This window comes from Tursiops truncatus, chromosome 3, assembly GCF_011762595.2.
Source record: "Tursiops truncatus isolate mTurTru1 chromosome 3, mTurTru1.mat.Y, whole genome shotgun sequence".
Lineage (NCBI taxonomy): Eukaryota > Metazoa > Chordata > Mammalia > Artiodactyla > Delphinidae > Tursiops > Tursiops truncatus.
In genome coordinates this window covers 87,458,095-87,475,103 of record NC_047036.1, presented here as the reverse complement: position 1 = coordinate 87,475,103, position 17,009 = coordinate 87,458,095, and the positions used below count along the sequence as shown (strand labels likewise).

General features: G+C 39.6%; 1 non-coding gene across 1 annotated transcript; it reads right to left on the bottom strand.

Moving 5' to 3' along the window:
• Positions 1-16,597: 16,597 nt before the first annotated feature.
• On the bottom strand, positions 16,598-16,732 carry LOC117312019 (small nucleolar RNA SNORA43). Its single transcript, XR_004526197.1, has one exon. It is a non-coding gene; the product is annotated as a small nucleolar RNA SNORA43 (small nucleolar RNA).
• Between the last annotated feature and the right edge of the window lie 277 nt (positions 16,733-17,009).

Sequence of the window (17,009 nt, the reverse complement as noted above, 5' to 3'; positions counted from 1 at the left end):
ATAGCGTTGTGGTTGGAAAAGATACCTGATACGATTTCAATTTTCTTAAATTTATCAAGGCTTGATTTGTGACCCAAGATATGGTCTATCCTGGAGAATGTTCCATGAGCACTTGAGAAGAAAGAGTATTCTGTTGTTTTGGATGGAATGTCCTATAAATATCAATCAAGTCCATCTTGTTTAATGTGTCATTTAAAGCTTGTGTTTCCTTATTTATTTTCATTTTTGGATGATCTGTCCATTGGTGAAAGTGGGGTATTAAAGTCCCTTACTATTATTGTGTTACTGTTGATTTCCCCTTTTATGGCTGTTAGCATTTGCCTTGTGTATTGAGGTGCTCCTATGTTGGGTGCATATATATTTACAATTGTTATGTCTCTTCTTGGATTGATCTCTTGATCCTTATGTAGTTTCCTTCTTTGTCTCTTGTAGTAGTCTTTATTTTAAAGTCTATTTTGTTTGATATGAGAATTGCTACTCCAGCTTTCTTTTTATTTCCATTTGCATGGAATATCTATTTCCATCCCCTCACTTTCAGTCTGTATGTGTCCCTAGGTCTGAAGTGGGTCTCTTGTAGACAGCACATATATGGGTCTTCTTTTTGTATCCATTCAACCAGTCTGTGTCATTTGGTTGGGGCATTTCTTTTTATTTAACATCTTTATTGGAGTATAATTGCTTTACAATGATGTGTTAGTTTCTGCTTTATAACAAAGTGAATCAGTTATACATGTACATATGTTCCCATATCTCTTCCCTCTTGCATCTCCCTCCCTCCCACCCTCCCTATCCCACCCCTGTAGGTGGTCACAAACCACTGAGCTGATCTCCCTGTGCTATGCGGCTGCTTCCCACTAGCTATCTATTTTACGTTTGGTAGTGTATATATGTCCATGCCACTCTCTCACTTCGTCACAGCTTACTCTCCCCCTCCCCATATCCTCAAGTCCATTCTCTACTAGGTCTGTGTCTTTATTCCCATCTTACCCCTAGGTTCTTCATGACCTTTTTTTTTTTTTTCCTTAGAGTCCGTATATATGTGTTAGCATATGGTATTTGTTTTTCTCTTTCTGACTTACTTCACTCTGTATGACAGACTCTAGGTCCATCCACCTCACTACAAATATCTCAATTCCTTTTCTGTTTATGGCTGAGTAATATTCCATTGTATATATGTGCCACATCTTCTTTATCCATTCATCCGATGATGGACACTTAGGTTGCTTCCATGTCCTGGCTATTGTAAATAGAGCTGCAATGAACATTTTGGTACATGACTCTTTGAATTATGTTTTTCTCAGGGTATATGCCCAGTAGTGGGATTGCTGGGTCATATGGTAGCTCTATTTGTAGTTTTTTAAGGAACCTCCATACTGTTCTCCATAGTGGCTGTATCAGTTTACATTGGTTGGGGCATTTAATCCATTTACATTCAAGGTTATTATCAATATGTATGTTCCTATTACTATTTTCTTAATTTTTGGGGGTTTCTTTTTGTGAGTCTTTTTTCCCTTGTGTTTCCTGCCTAGAGAAGTTTTTTTACCCTTTGTAATAAAGCTGGTTCGGTGGTGCTGAATTCTGTTAGCTTTTGCTTGTCTGAAGAGCTTCTGATTTCTCCGTCCAATCTGAATGAGATCCTTCATGGGTAGAGTAATTTTGTCTGTAGGTTTTTCTCTTTCATCCCTTTTAGTATATCCTGCCACTCCCTTCTTGCCTGCAGAGTTTCTGCTGAAAAATAAGCTGATAACCTTATGGGGATTCCCTTGTCTGTTATTTTTTGTTTTTCCCTTGCTGCCTTTATTTTGGCTGTGTTGGGTCTTTGTTACTCTGCGTGGGCTTTTCTCTGGTTGCGGTGAGTGGGGGCTACTCTTTGTTGCAGTGCACAGGCTTCTCATTGTGGTGGCTTCTCTTGTTGTGGAGCACAGGCTCTAGGTGCATGGGATTTAGTAGTTGTGGCACATGGGCTCAGTAGTTGTGGCACATGGGCCTAGTTGCTCCATGGCAACTTCTTCCGGACCAGGGATTGAACCCCTGTCCCCTGCATTGGCAGGCTGATTCTTTACCACTGTGCCACCAGGGAAGCCCCTCCCTCGCTGCTTTTTTTTTTTTTGAGGTACGCAGGCCTCTCACTGTTGTGGCCTCTCCCATTGCGGAGCACAGCCTCCAGACGCGCAGGCTCAGTGGCCATGGCTCACGGGCCTAGCCGCTCCGCGGCATGTGGGATCTTCCTGGACCGGGGCACGAACCCATGTCCCCTGCATCGGCAGGCAGACTCTCAATCACTGCGCCACCAGGGAAGCCCCCTTGCTGCTTTTAATATTTTTTCTTTGAATTTAATTTTTGTTAGTTTGATTAATATGTGTCTTGGTGTGTTTCTCCTATGGTTTATCCCATTTGGGACTCTCTGTGCTTCCTAGACTTGGGTGACTATTCCCTTTCCCATATTCAGGAATTTTTCCAGTATAATCTCTTCAAATATCTTCTCAGATCCTTTCTTTTTCTCTTCTTCTTCTGGGACCTCTATAATTTGCTGTTGGTGTGTTTAGTGTTGTCCCAGAGGTCTCTGAGATTGTCTTCAATTCTTTTCATTCTTTTTTCTTTATTCTGCTCCTCAGCAGTTATTTCCACAATTTTGTCTTCCAGCTCAATTATTCATTCTTCCGCCTCAGTTATTCTGTTATTGATTCCTTCTATTGTATTTTTCATTTCAGTTATTGTGTTGTTCATCTCTGTTTGTTCATTCTTTAGTTCTTCTAGATCTTTGTTAAACGTCTCTCATATTTTTTCAATCCATGCCACCATTCTATTTCTGAGATTCTGGATCATCTTTACTGTCATTACTCTGAATGCTTTTTCAGGTAGGTTTCCTATTTCCCCTTCATTTATTTGGTCTTGTAGGTTTTTACCTTGCTCCTTCATCTGTGACATATTTTTTTTGCTGTCTGTTTTTTTTTTTTTTCTTTTTTTATGAGTGGGGTTGTGTTCCTGTCTTACTGGTTGTTTGGCCTGAGGCTTCCAACACTGGAGTTTGTAGGCTGTTGGGTAGAGCTGGGTCTTGGTGCTGAGATGAGGACCTCTGGGAGACCTCACTCCGATGAATATTCCCTGGGTTCTGAGGTTCTCTGTTAGTGCAGTGATTTGGACTCAGAGCTCCCACTGCAAGAGCTTTGGCCCGACCCCTGGCTCATGAACCAAGATCTCACAAGCTGCTCAGGGCAGCAAAAAAAAAGGACAATAACAAAGTGAAAAATAAAATTAGACTAGGAAAGTAACAGCTATGTTAGAAAAAATATAAAACTAAAAACATAGATGAAACAACAACCGGAAGGTAAAGCAGAGCTACAGTAGTAAAAAAGAGGAGGAGGAAGAAAAAAGGTGGAAAAGGCCCTGGCTGTGGAGGCTGGGGCCTAAGCAGGAGTGAGGTTTGGGTGGTAGGAGGGGCCTATACTTAGGACCCACAGGCCTGGAAAAGGCCCAGGAGGTGTGGGAGGTGGGCTTAGGTTCAACAGAACAGAAGGGGCCCAGATGTGCCTCCCACCTCTGGTCTCAGAGGGCAGGGGACCCCACTTGGGAGCCCAGCAGGCTTCCTGGGCTCAGGTGGGTGGGGTAAACACCCTCCATTCCTCTCTTGCTCCTCTGGTCCTGGAAGGCCCCTCCTGCCTGCCTCTCCTGAATCTCCCAGGCCTGCCTCCTACTCCCCCAGGACCAACCCAGCCTGGAGGGGACCTCTGAGGGTGTAGGACCTGGCCCGAGAGCTGGGCAGACTTCCCCAGCTGATTGGGCAGGAGAAACGCTGGACCTGTTCCCCCAACCCCGATCTGAGCCCCTGAGGGTCCCTCCAGGTGTGGGAACCCCTCCCCCCTCTCAGCCACCCCTCAGGGGCGCCAGTCCTATCTGATCTCCACTTCTCCTCCCCCCTTAGTACCCCCACGTCCTACTGGTTCACTTGGGGGTTCTTCCCATCTCCTTGGGCTCGTCGGGGTCCCCCACCAGCATCTGGCAGGTGCCCCAGTTGTGGGGAGCTGCGAACTCTGCCCAGGGCTATGACTTTTGAGGAATCTTCCCTTTTAAAAGCGCTTGGTTCTGAGATTTCCAAATATTGCAATTTATTGATGTTTATGAGTTGTGGGACCAGGAATAGTATTAATCTCTGAATAAGGGTAATCAATGAGTTGAAACTGGATAGATCCTCTCAAGTCTTTAATTGCTAAATGCTGCTTTCTGGCCATGAAGATGGGGATAAAAGGAGAGAACCGAGTGATTGCCAGGAGACAAATGTTACTGATTACATTTTACAAATTTCATGTAATCTGATTATGCAGTAAAGGGTTAACTAGCAGGCCTGGGTTGTTCAAATCTTTCCTATCCCAAAGAAAGGACTGGCCCTTCTCTGGCTTCTGGGAGATAACCTCTAAATCCTCAGGATATCCTACTTGATAAGAGTGACTTTGCATAGCTAGGGCCTTGGGTCACCCCAGAGAGTTTATGTTAATGATGTGATTGATGGTGGCAGCCTTGGGCCACACTCCATCAGTTTGTCCTTGGGCTGGAGCCTGAGCCTGAGTGACTATGGTCAGCCCTGTGGGTACTCCATGCCTACATTACCAACCTGCAACAGCAGCCCTGGACACCAAGGCTCAGATGAGCTTCCCTGGTTGGCAGTACTCTGTGCATATTGCTCCACGTCATTGCTGGGAGGATTAAGCATTGTCTGGAGATTCCAACTGAGAGAGGATAACTGGAAGCTTATGTCTGCACTGTACTCCTTTTCCTGATTTTAATGTGTATCTGTTCACTGTAATAAGCTATAACCATAAGTAAAACAGCTTTTCTGAGTTCTGAGTCCTTTTAATGAAGAATCGTAGGGTGGTCTTGGAGAACTCCAGCACAATGATGAGCATATCCATGATGTGGATCATGATCTATCATCTGATTCATTGCATGGAGGAGGAACGTGAAGCTTGAAGAGGTGGAAGTGACTTGCGCAAGGTTGCACAGCCAGAAAATAACAGAGCCAAGGACCCAAATCCAGGACTGTTTGAAACTAAAACTTGTACTCAAATTTCCTGCAATCAAATATCAGCTCTGCCACTTACTAGCTGTGTGACTTTGTCCAAATTACTTAACATTTCTGTGCCTTCAGTTGCTTCCTCTGTACAGCAGGGATGATGAAAATAGCCTCAAAGGGCAGTTACAGTGAGGATTTAATGGATGGTGCATGTACAGATATTTAGAAGAACGCCTGGCATATGGTAAACACTTAGCAGTTATCAATTTATGTAATTATGAGGATGAAAGTGGTACTTAAGACTATATTTATTCTAAACTGAAGAAATAGGCCACTAGCTACATAGATATGTGTGTATGTGTGTGTGCATGCACATATGTATACATACATTATCAGCTATTCCCAAATCTCATCCCTGCTGCTTCTCCATTTTTTTCATGTGTTGTTGGTCCAGGTGGATCCTATCAAACTGAAGAGAAACCTTGGGTTCTGTGCTTTTTCTCTCTCCTCTTAGATGTAGCTTCCATTGCCAGTGACAGCCATCTTTGCCTTAGGCTGAAGTTGATGCTGATTGCAGAGTGGAGAGACAGAAAGAATCTCACTTCTTGATGATGTTCTTGAGCTGCTGAATTCTTGCATGCTGCCCTACTTTTAGATTTCCTGCTAGAAGAGATCATGTGTTTCATTACCATTTAGTCACTTTGAGTTAGGAATTTTTTTGTTTGTTTGCAACTTATAACTCAAAGCATCTTAACAAGTACAACCCAACCCGCTTTATTTTCAACTTTAGAAAGTCTAAAGACAAAGAGACCTTTGTTTCCTTCAGTTAACTAGAATTCTTCAGAGGCAGGAACGAGGAAACCAATTAAAACTTACTGGACCGCCAAAGGGTTACATTGGTTCACATAACGGAAAATTCATGACATAGAGTGAACATCATTGTGTGGTTTGATGGGGGCTCTGGCTCCACTTCTCTGTTTTCCCAGCTCTATCTCTGTGTGTCAGCTTCATCCTCAGGCTGGCCTTGTAAGATAACTAAGTGCTAGTTCTGTGTGTTGCCCTTCCAGAAGCTATTTTTCCACCTCCTTGGAACCTGCACACTAGGTGGAACCCTACTTTTGTTTTATGTGTAGAGATTCCCTGATTCAGGGAACATGGGTCCACGGTCTGCATTAGATGTCAGTGTTTAACCCAGTCATGGTTCTGAGGTGTCTGAGAGTGATACTTATTCATCCCTGATGGGAGGAGGGCCGGAAGGCACGTGAGGAGAAATAATGCCAGGTGCCTTTTGCCACTTTACCCCCTGCTGCTGAATATGAATGCGTGAGGATGGAGCTGCTGCAGTGATGAGGCCAAGTGGATATTCCCTCAAAACCATTGAACTAATGCCAGCAACCTTGCATCTCTGATCCGCTTGTTCTTTAACTGTAACAGACTACTCCAATCAGGTGTTTTGGATACTTTTAGCTGAAAGCATTCTTGACTAACCCAGCAACAGCCATGGTTACATGCTTCCTTGTTCATATCCAAGGAGAGAGAACCTGCTACAAACTCCACCCACTTAATAAAAGTCCTAAAGTTCATTCTGATTGAACCATCCATGCACCACTATGGCCCAGAATGACCTACCCCTGATTGCCTTGGTCCAAAATGGAATCAATCTCTCCCAAGCCGAAAATCAGAGGTGTGATGGTTTGGAGAAAATAACCACAGTGTTCACCACACACCTCAAATCACAGAGGCAAATATTATAAGCCCTGTGGTGGATGGAGATGTACCGCTCAAATGTCTCTTCAAGAGGACTTTCTGTGATACATGTATTCAGGTGACAGCCTCCAGCAGTGGCACCTGTGGACCCACCTGGACGTTCCTGCTGAAGCAGGGGTGTTAGATTCAGGCCACTCCTGCTCACTGTGGGACTCCTCTACCGTCAGTCTTGCTCTTCGGCTCCGTGTGGGCCAGTACTGAAACAGAACAGCTCTGTACTGTGAGGCTCCTTCTATAGGATCTTCTGTCCCTCTCTCCTGTCACAGTGGCCAGACCTGCATGTGGGTCTGATGACTCCTCCTGTCATCAGACACCTCCTCCTGCTGCTTCTTCCTCTTCCTCTTCCTCTCCATAGGCATTTCCTCCAATAAATCTCTTGCACATCCAATTCTTTTATTGCATCTGTTCCTCCCAGGCCAAACTGACACAAGCATCTACTGGACAGGTGAGTGCCGCACACATTTGAACCCATCATTGCCCCAAGAGTAAGTGCCTCTCTCCTGAGAGTGAGTGCATCCTGGGGGCCCTATTTGCCTCTCTGGTCCTAGCCTGGTGACAAAGTAAATATTTTAGGCTTTGCAAGCTGTACAGTCTGTGTCTTAACTACTCAACGCTGCCACAGAGCAAAAGCAGCCACAGACAATATATAAACAAGTGGGCATGACCATGTTCCAATAAGACTTTATTGACAAAAAACAGGCAGCTTCCCAATTGCTGACTCCTGATACAGAGGATTGATTTGAGGTAAAGAGAAAGTAAAGAGTCAGCTAAAGCAGAGAAATAATGATGGGCTGACAATAGTAGAGAAAATGAAATGAAGGGGAAAGTTTTCACTTTCTTCGTATTATAAAGTTAATACATGTTCATATTTAAAAAGTAAAATTTATAGAAAAATGCAAGGAAAAAAATAAGCCAGAAAACCATGGCCATTTTTTTCCTGTGTATTTCCTTTCATTAATTTTCTACTATTTTTCTGGTAGTTTTCTATAACATCCAGTAATATTGCCAAATTCTCTATAGTTGTATGTTATTTTTATTCAATATTATTATGTCATTAGCATGTCCCAGTACCATTAAAAAATATTTTAAAGGGGCTTCCCTGGTGGCGCAGCGGCTGAGAGTCCGCCTGCCGATGCAGGGGACACGTGTTCGTGCCCCGGTCCGGGAGGATCCCACATGCCGCGGAGCGTCTGGGCCCGTGAGCCATGGCCGCTGAGCCTGCGCGTCCGGAGCCTGTGCTCCGCAGCGGGAGAGGCCACAACAGTGAGAGGCCCGCGTACCGCAAAAACAAAAACACAAAAGAAAACCAAAATATATATATATATATTTTAAAGAATTATTTCTGATGGCTGTATTCTACTGTATATTCTGTAATTTATTTCTTTATTCTTTAATTGATTTAAGATTGATTTCAGTATCTTGATGGAAAGGGAATTGGGATATTAACTTGATACAACCTGTTTTCATTTTAAAAACATTTATTTATTTATTTATTTATTTATTTATTTATTTCTGTATGCGGGCCTCTCACTGTTGGGCCCGCTCCCATTGCGGAGCACAGGCTCCAGACACGCAGGCTCAGCGGTCATGGCTCACGGGCCCAAACGCTCCGCGGCACGTGGGATCCTCCCAGACTGGGGCACGAACACGTGTCCCCTGTATCGGCAGGCGGACTCTCAACCACTGCGCCACCAGGGAAGCCCTAAAAACATATATTTTTGAATGATTTCATGGTTTCCAATATTTGAGAAAAGTTTGAGAATTCATGGCATTTTTAGAAAGTCACAGTACATACCAGCATTTCAAAAACCCTGAGAATTCTGTAGTAAAGAGGTGAAAACGCCTTCCCTTGTTTTAACCCAGAAGTTCCCAAATACACTGGCTCATTAAATCTTACCTCCCTTTATTTTGGCTGAAGAACTACAATAACCTGCAGGACTCTGATACTTCAAGAAACACACTTTGGAAAAACCTGCTACAGGGTTTTTCCAGAGCAAAATGAAACTAGAAGGAAAACGCTATCAGCAGAATGCAGTTCTATTAAAAGTACAAATGACCTGGTGGCTTTAATAGGTAAACCTTCCAGAATATAATCAATGAATGTGAATATAATACACTTATTTTGTTTTTATTATTTCTAAAGAAACTTTTTACTGAAATTAGGGAGGGAATTAAAACTATGTCAAATGGAGGTGATAGATAGCTACTGAACTGAGGCAAGAAGTGAATGTATTAATCCTGCTACAATCACAGTCTCAAAGTAAATGAAAGAGAACTCATCAGTTTAAGAGTTATAGGTTTCTTTAGTTAGAAAGGAATGATAAATGATGAGAATCGGTGGGATAATTTCAGCATGGAACATAACAGCTGAATATTATTTATATTTTATTATATATCAAGGATATTGCAGTGTTAAAATTTCATCTCAAAATATAAATCTAAAGACATATTAATCTGCACCTGTATTTCTGAAATAGTGAAATCCTCAGATGAAATTGGCACTCTGCTCATTTGTCAGTTCATTGATACTCTTGTCATTTTGTGGAAACAGAGAAAAGGAAAGAACATTTTCTATTTTCCAAGGAGTTCTGCTGCAGTTTTTTCATGAACTTACATTAGCAAGAACCAGTTGAATATTCTTTCGTCGGGTGTAGTGAGTTCAGCAGCCATCTGTGAAAGGAAATTACTATTTTATAGCCAATGACAAAAATTAAGTTTGCCTTCTAAACAGAGGGAGGCCGCAAAACACCTTCAGAGCCATTACAAGAGGGCAAGCTCCAGACTATATCCTATTTTTAAAACTTTTCAGACTGTCATATTAGAAGGGCGAGTAGGGTTTTATAAAGAGTCTGAGTTAAATGTCATAAGTTTTACAAATGGCACCAAAAATCTCATATAACATCTTAATTTCTTAAACTAGTCACCTTTACCATAAGAAACTCAAAAGGAAACAAAAAAATTAGAGAATTACTTAGTCTTAACTCATATAGACGTTGTTCTTGCCCTGTATTATTAGACAGGAAATGATGAACGAGAAAACCATGTGCATATTTTACAAATAATATGCATTCATGTGTATACACATGCATGCAGGTACACATTTGGTTGATACCGCAGCAAAACGTTTATACAAAAGATTTTTCCCAGCAATGCTGTCTTATTATAGTGTCACAGCAGTAAACGCTCTGACATGATCTCAACTAAGTCTAGGATACTCAGTAATAGTTAAATCCACTGTCATATGCGTTCCTTCTACTAAGCTTACTAACTCATCATCTAATCTCTTGCAACATTGAAATTCTGAGCCCATTTATATTTTACTAGTGGTAAGTAGGCCTAGACAGCAACATATTTGTATTTATGACTTCAGTTTACCAATCTTATTCAAGATTGTGTTTACCAAATATTTCTTTTCTACGCAAAGTGCATGTAGTTCTCATTCCTTCAACTGGACCAGACCAGCATTTGTAAAAGTCATCAGGGTTGTAGGAGGGACTTTTGAGTTTATTATAGAGAGAGGAATTACAGATTTTCTAAATATTATTTTAAGGAAAAAACCAAACTTTTAGATTGAAGAATTTACCATGGTTTCTTTTGTTCTGTTTCTTCCATTGTTCCTCCTTTACTCACACACCAGCTGGTAATATTTGTGCATGGGGCATTGGGTCCCTGTCTCAAAAGCACATGTCATTAATCTCCTCCTCTTCCCCCCTCAGGATTGAGGTGTTCTTTCAATATCATATACTTGGCTTATCTGGGATTGGTCCTACAATCTCCTGGAACAAAGTTTACTTTTAAATGAGCTATAAATTCATGACTTTTCGTAATGGAACAGATTCCAAATATATAAAATTAATGGGATATTGGGATTGGTTTTCTAAATTCAAATTACATTGATGTAGACTCCTGGTATGACCAGAGCAGGACAGGTCAGCATGATCTCCCCTTTGCTCTGTACGAAAGCAAAAGAAAATGAAGAAATTTCTGTAAACATCATTTTCAGTGAGAAGATAGGAGACAGATATAATCAACAAATTCTAAAATACATATAAGAGGCATAAAACTTCTAGAAAAAACATAGAATATCTTTATGACACCAGGGCCAGGAGAGATTTCTTAGCACATAGATAGCACTTACTATAAAAGAAGCAAATAATGAATTTTACTTCTTCAGAGCTGAAACTTCTGCTCATTGAAAGATACTGTTAAACAAGTAAAGAGGCACTCCACACACAGGGAGAAAATATTTGCCTTATTTGTATATCTGGCAAAGTGCTTGTATTCAGAATATGTAAAAACATCTATAATTCAATAAAAGGGGGCATACCCAGAGTTAGCTAAATTACAGGGCCTAAGGGCACAGTTCTCCACAAGACCACCCTCACTTCTGAGAAGAGGGGTTCTCAAAAACACTTTCAGGTTCAATAATTCTCTGGAAGTACTCACAGAACTCACTGAAAGCTATTTATATTCATGGTTACAGTTTATTAGAGAGAAAAAAAATTTTCAGAAAATCAGTCAAAGGAAGAGACTCCTAAGGCATAGTTGGGGTTGGTTCCAAATGTGAAGCTTCTGTTGTCCCCAGGACGCATTACCCTCCCAGCATTGATGTGTAACAGTACACATAGAGTATTGCCAACTTGGGAAGCTCATCTAAACTCTGAGGTCCAGAGTTTTTATTGGGGCTTCACTACATTGGCATGATTGATTGATTGCCCATCTGGTTGATCTCAGCCTCTAGGTCAACTGACTCCATGTGACCTAAAGTACCCACCCTCTATTCATATGACTGATCTTTTAGTGGCCAGCCTCTGCCCTTAATAAAGACACTCCTATCAGGTATGATATAGATTATCTTCCAGAAGCAAAGGCAAAGGCCAAACCTTCTTTGTGAAGACTAACTTTTTTACTACAAAGGGCAAAAGATCCTCTGCAAAGGAAGATATATGATTGATCAAAGTGTACACAAAATGTAGTACAACATTGATAGTTATCATGGAAATGCCAATTAACACCACAGATACTACTACAACCGTGAAAATGGATGAAATTAAAATGGCTTGATAAAATGAAGTATTGGTGAGAATGTGGGCCAACTAGAATTCTCATACATTTCCAGTACAGATATAAAATTGTACAACAACTTTGATTGATGTATAAAGTTAAAAATACATCTGCCTATGATGCAGCATTCCACTCCCAGGTATTTACCCAAGATTAATGAATACATTTGTCTATAAAAATACATGTACAAGAGATTTCATACCATCTTTAGGCATAACAGTCAAAATTAGGAACAACCCAAATGTCCACCAACAAGAGAATAAATAGACAACTTGTGGTATAGTCTTATAATGAAACACTATTTACCAGTAAAAAAGAATAATCTACTGTTTTACCCAACAACATGAATTAATCTCAAACAATTTATGCTGAGTGAAAGATGCCATATTCAAGAGTACATAGTGTATGATTACATTTATATGAAATCATAGGACAAGCAAAATTAATCTATGGTGATAAAAATCAATAGCATTTGACATGCAAGAAAATGAAGGTGGGAAGGGATAGTGATTGACAGGGAAGAAACTTTACTGTGTGATGAAATGTCCCATAACGTGATATGGGTGAGGGTTACAAGGTATGAACAGTGGTCAACTCATCATCTTGAACACTTTAGATTTGTGCAATTCACTGTTTATAAATTATACCTCAATTTTAAATACATTTTTCTAAAGGTGAGACTCAGAAACAGACAAGCTATATATACTTTGTTTCGAATGATGGGTGGCAGCTTTGTATAGCCTTCTGCTGGGCTGATTTTGATTCAGAGAAACAGAGGAAGCTATACAAGCAAATAGCTGGTCTGGAAAAATACAACTCATTCAGTGATAAGAAATCAGGAATAGGCCCAGCATCGATACAAAGATTCTGTTTTTTAAAATGGCAGAAAACAAAAGCAAATTTATCGATCATTATGGACTGAACTGTATCCTCTCCAGAGTTAATATGTTGAAGCCCTAAGCCCCCAAGTGACTGTATTTGGAGATAGGTCTTTAAAGAGGTAATTAAGGTGAAATGAGATCATAAGGGAGGGGCCCTTACCCAATAGGACTGTTGTCCTTGTAAGAGGTAGAAGAGACACCAGGGGTGTATACACACAGAGGAGAGTCCATGTGAGAACACAGTGAGAAGAAGGTCATCTGCAAGGCTTGAAGCGAAGTTTTAGGAGAAACCAAACCTGCCAAAACCTTGATCTTGGACTTCCAGCCTTCCATTTACAGTAGCACCAAAAAGAAAAACGTAGCAATAAATTAAACAAAAGAAGAGAAAGTTTTTTGAACACTGAAAGCTACAAAACATTGTTGAAAGAAATTAAAGACCTAAATAAGTGAAATGATGTCTCATGTCTATGAATCAGGAGACCTAATAGTGATAAAATGGCAATAATCACCCAATTCATCTACACATTCAATGCAATTCTTATCAAAATTTCAGATACTTTTATTGAAGGAATTGATAAACCAATCCTAAAATTCATACGGAAGTGCAAGTTACCCAGAATAGCCAATATAATTTTAAAAAGTAAGAATAAAGTTGGAGGACTCATACATCATAATTTCAAAACTTACTATAATGCCATAGTGATCAAGACAGTGTGATTCTGGCATAAGGATAGACATACAAACTCATGGAATACAAATGAGATTCCATAACAAACTCTTACATTTATGGTCAGATTATTTTTGACAAGGGTGTCATGAATGTTCAATGGGGAAAAGAATAATCTTCTGAACAAACAATGCTGAGACAACTGTATATCCATATGCAAAAGAATAAGTGGGACTCCTTCCTTACACTATATACAAAAATTAACTGAAGATGGGTCATATATCTAAATATAAGAGCTAAAACTATAAAATGTGGAAGAAAACGTTGGAGTAAATATTCACGACCTTGGGTTAGGCAATGGTTTCTTAGATATGACATAATGATACAAGCAAGGAAAGAAAAAATATAAGTTAGATAATTTGGGCTTCATTAAAATTAAAACCTTTTGTGATTCAAAGGATGCTATCAATAAAGTGAAAAAATAACCACAATATGGGAAAAATATTTGTAAATCATATATGTGACAAAGGACTTGGATAGAATATATAAAAATTATTACAACTTAACAGTAGAAAGACAAATAACTCAATTTTTAAATGGGCAAAGGATTTGAATAGACGTTTCTCCAAAGAAGATATACAGATGGCACCTTTATGTATGTTCAACATCATTAATCATGAGACAAATGTATATCAAAATCACAAGGATATGTACAGAGAAATAGAAGTCCTAGAGGTGGAAGATTTTAATTTACTTCTCTGAGTGTAAGACAGATCAAGTAGGTCAGAACCTAAAAAAGAGATAAATCTAACAAACGTAAGTAGTATAGTTGATCTGATTGATAAGCAGTTTCACCATTAAGAGACCCTGGGGCCCTGTAATTTAAAGGACTCTGAATTTTGCAAACACATAAAACTGATTAAATAATACACAGGAGTCTCTTTCTCTCTGAATCTGATGCTCAGCATTGGCACAGAGTGACTAGAATTCCTAAACATCCATCTTTTCATTAACACCATTCAGGCCCCAGAGAAACACTTCACCACATCTCTTGCCCTATGTTTTTGAAACAAATGGGAACTATGTCCAAGTGACCTGAAACTTTGGAGGTTGTGCTTCTCTCTACATCACAGATGGAGACTGCTTCCGAGAGTGGAGAGCGTTAAGCTGAGGATGCTTGGTTAAGAGAAAAGACATATTAAGTAACTTGTCAAATTCTTACTCTCAGAGGGCATAAATGTTACAAATCCTGCCTAGTGAAGTATCATTTCCCAAGGTGCTAACAGTGGGATGCTGGAGCTAGCTCATACCAGCTTCCAAGAGCCAGTAGTTAAAAAGGCAGGAATTTTGCAAGCCAGATTTTAAATCACTGGTAGCCTTAAATGAAATTGGTAAATACTACTAATCAGGACACTACTAGTACTAATTAGTAATTAATTAGTCCTAATCCCCTCTCTCCCTATGCTGGTTTAGCAGCATACTGGTATGAAGTTTCCTTTTTTTTTTTCTTTTTTTTGTCTAGTCATGTCCTTTTTCATTGTTCTGGAGGTACCCACAATTTAGCATGGTATTTGCAACAGTTTTGAAAGTGTGGTAGCTGAGGAAATTTTTGCAATATAAAATAATTAATGTTACTATTAAATTTATATATATGTAGGTATCTTACACTGTAAATGAACACTGAACGTTAAAATTGTGTATATTTTTGTAAAAATAATACAACTTTAAAAGTACATTAAAAAGTCAACTTTACTTTTGAAAGTTTATGAAAAATTCATATAGTCAGTAACTGTAGTTTATATTTTGCCTTTTAATTTAATATGTAATTTTAATATTGTAGAAGAAAAATAACATTCTTGAAAAATATACGAAAACTATTGGATTGGCCAAAAAGTTTGTTCGGTTTTTTCTGTAAGCTGGCTCTAGTAGTGCTTAGTTGTCTTTAACTTCTTTCGAAACAATTTTGTTAGATTGTATTGTGACAGCTGTCGTATCAGCTTGCATTAAAAAAAAAATCAAAATTGGTGAATTTTTTGTAGCCATTTTAATATTAAGATGGAAGAAAAAAGCAACGTTTGCGGTATATTACACTCTATCATTTCAAGAAAGGTAAAAATGCAGCTGAAACGCAAAAAAAAGATTTGTGCAGTGTATGAAGAAGGTGCTGTGACTGATCGAACTTGTCAAAAGTGGTTTTTGAAGTTTCATGCTAGAGATTTGTCACTGGACTATGCTCCATGGTCAGGTAGACCAGTGGAAGTTGATAGTGATCCAATTGAGACATTAATTGAGAGCAATCATATACCACGTGGGAGACAGCCAACATACTCAAAATATCCAAATCAGGTGTTGAAAATCATTTGCACCAGCTTGGTTATGTTAATTGTTTGATGTTTGGGTTCCACATAAGTGAAGCTAAACCTTCTTGACCATGACCATATTTCCATGTGCAATTCTCTACAGAAACGTAATGAAAACGTTCTGTTTTCAAAACAAATTATGACGAGTGATGAAAAGTGGATACTGTACAACAAGGTGGAATGGAAGAGACCATGGGGCAAGCAAAATGAACCACCACCAACCACACCAAAGGACGGTCTTCATCCAAAGAAGGTGATGTTGTGTATATGGTGGGATCGGAAGGGAGTCTTCTATTATGAGCTCCTTCTGGAAAGCCAAACGATAAATTCTAACAAGTACTGCTCCCAGTTAGACCAACTGAAAGCAGCACTCAACAAAAAGCGTCCAGAATTAGTCAACAGAAAATGCATAATCTTCCATCAGGATAACCCAAGACCGCATGTTTCTTTGATGACCAGACAAAAACTGTTACAGCTTGGCTGGGAAGTTCTGATTCATCTGCCATATTCACCAGATGTTGCACCTTCAGATTTCCATTTGTTTCTGTCTTTACAAAATTCTCTTAATGGAAAAAATTTCAATTCCCTGGAAGACTGTAAAAGGTACCTGGAGCACTTCTTTGCTCAAAAAGATTAAAAGTTTTGGGAAGATGGAATTATGAAGTTGCCTGAACAAAGGCAGAAGGTAGTGGAACAAAATGGTGAATATGTTGTTCAATAAAAGTTCTTGGTGAAAATGAAAAATGTTTCTTATTTTTACTTAAAAACTGAAGGCACTTTTTGGCCAACCCAATAATAATTTTTATGTTTGATTTAAGTGGGGTTTTTTTTGGTTTTTTGGCTTTTTTTGCAATGTCCAGCTACAAACCATTCTTGGCACCCACTGTTCTGAGCACTAAAGCATAGAAATAGCTGCTTCCTCTTTGCCCCAATGTCCCAGGTACAGCAGGGCAGCCACACCCGTGGTGCCAGCGGGTCCAGCATCTGCAGGGCAGAGTCCCCTCCTTCCCACCCAGTGATTTAAGTGTTTGATAAAAAATGTATTTGAATTTCATATATTTGATTACTAGTACCTTTCACATTTAACACATGATGATTTTTGGCAGTAGAACAAAAATGTATGAAAAAAATCTTAATCATTACAATATAATTTTGTTCATGGTTGCCAGGTGTTGGAGGAGTGACAAACGGTGAGTTAGTACTTAGGGAGTGGGGTTTCTGTTTGGGGTCATGAAAATGTTTTGGAACTAGATTCCACAACA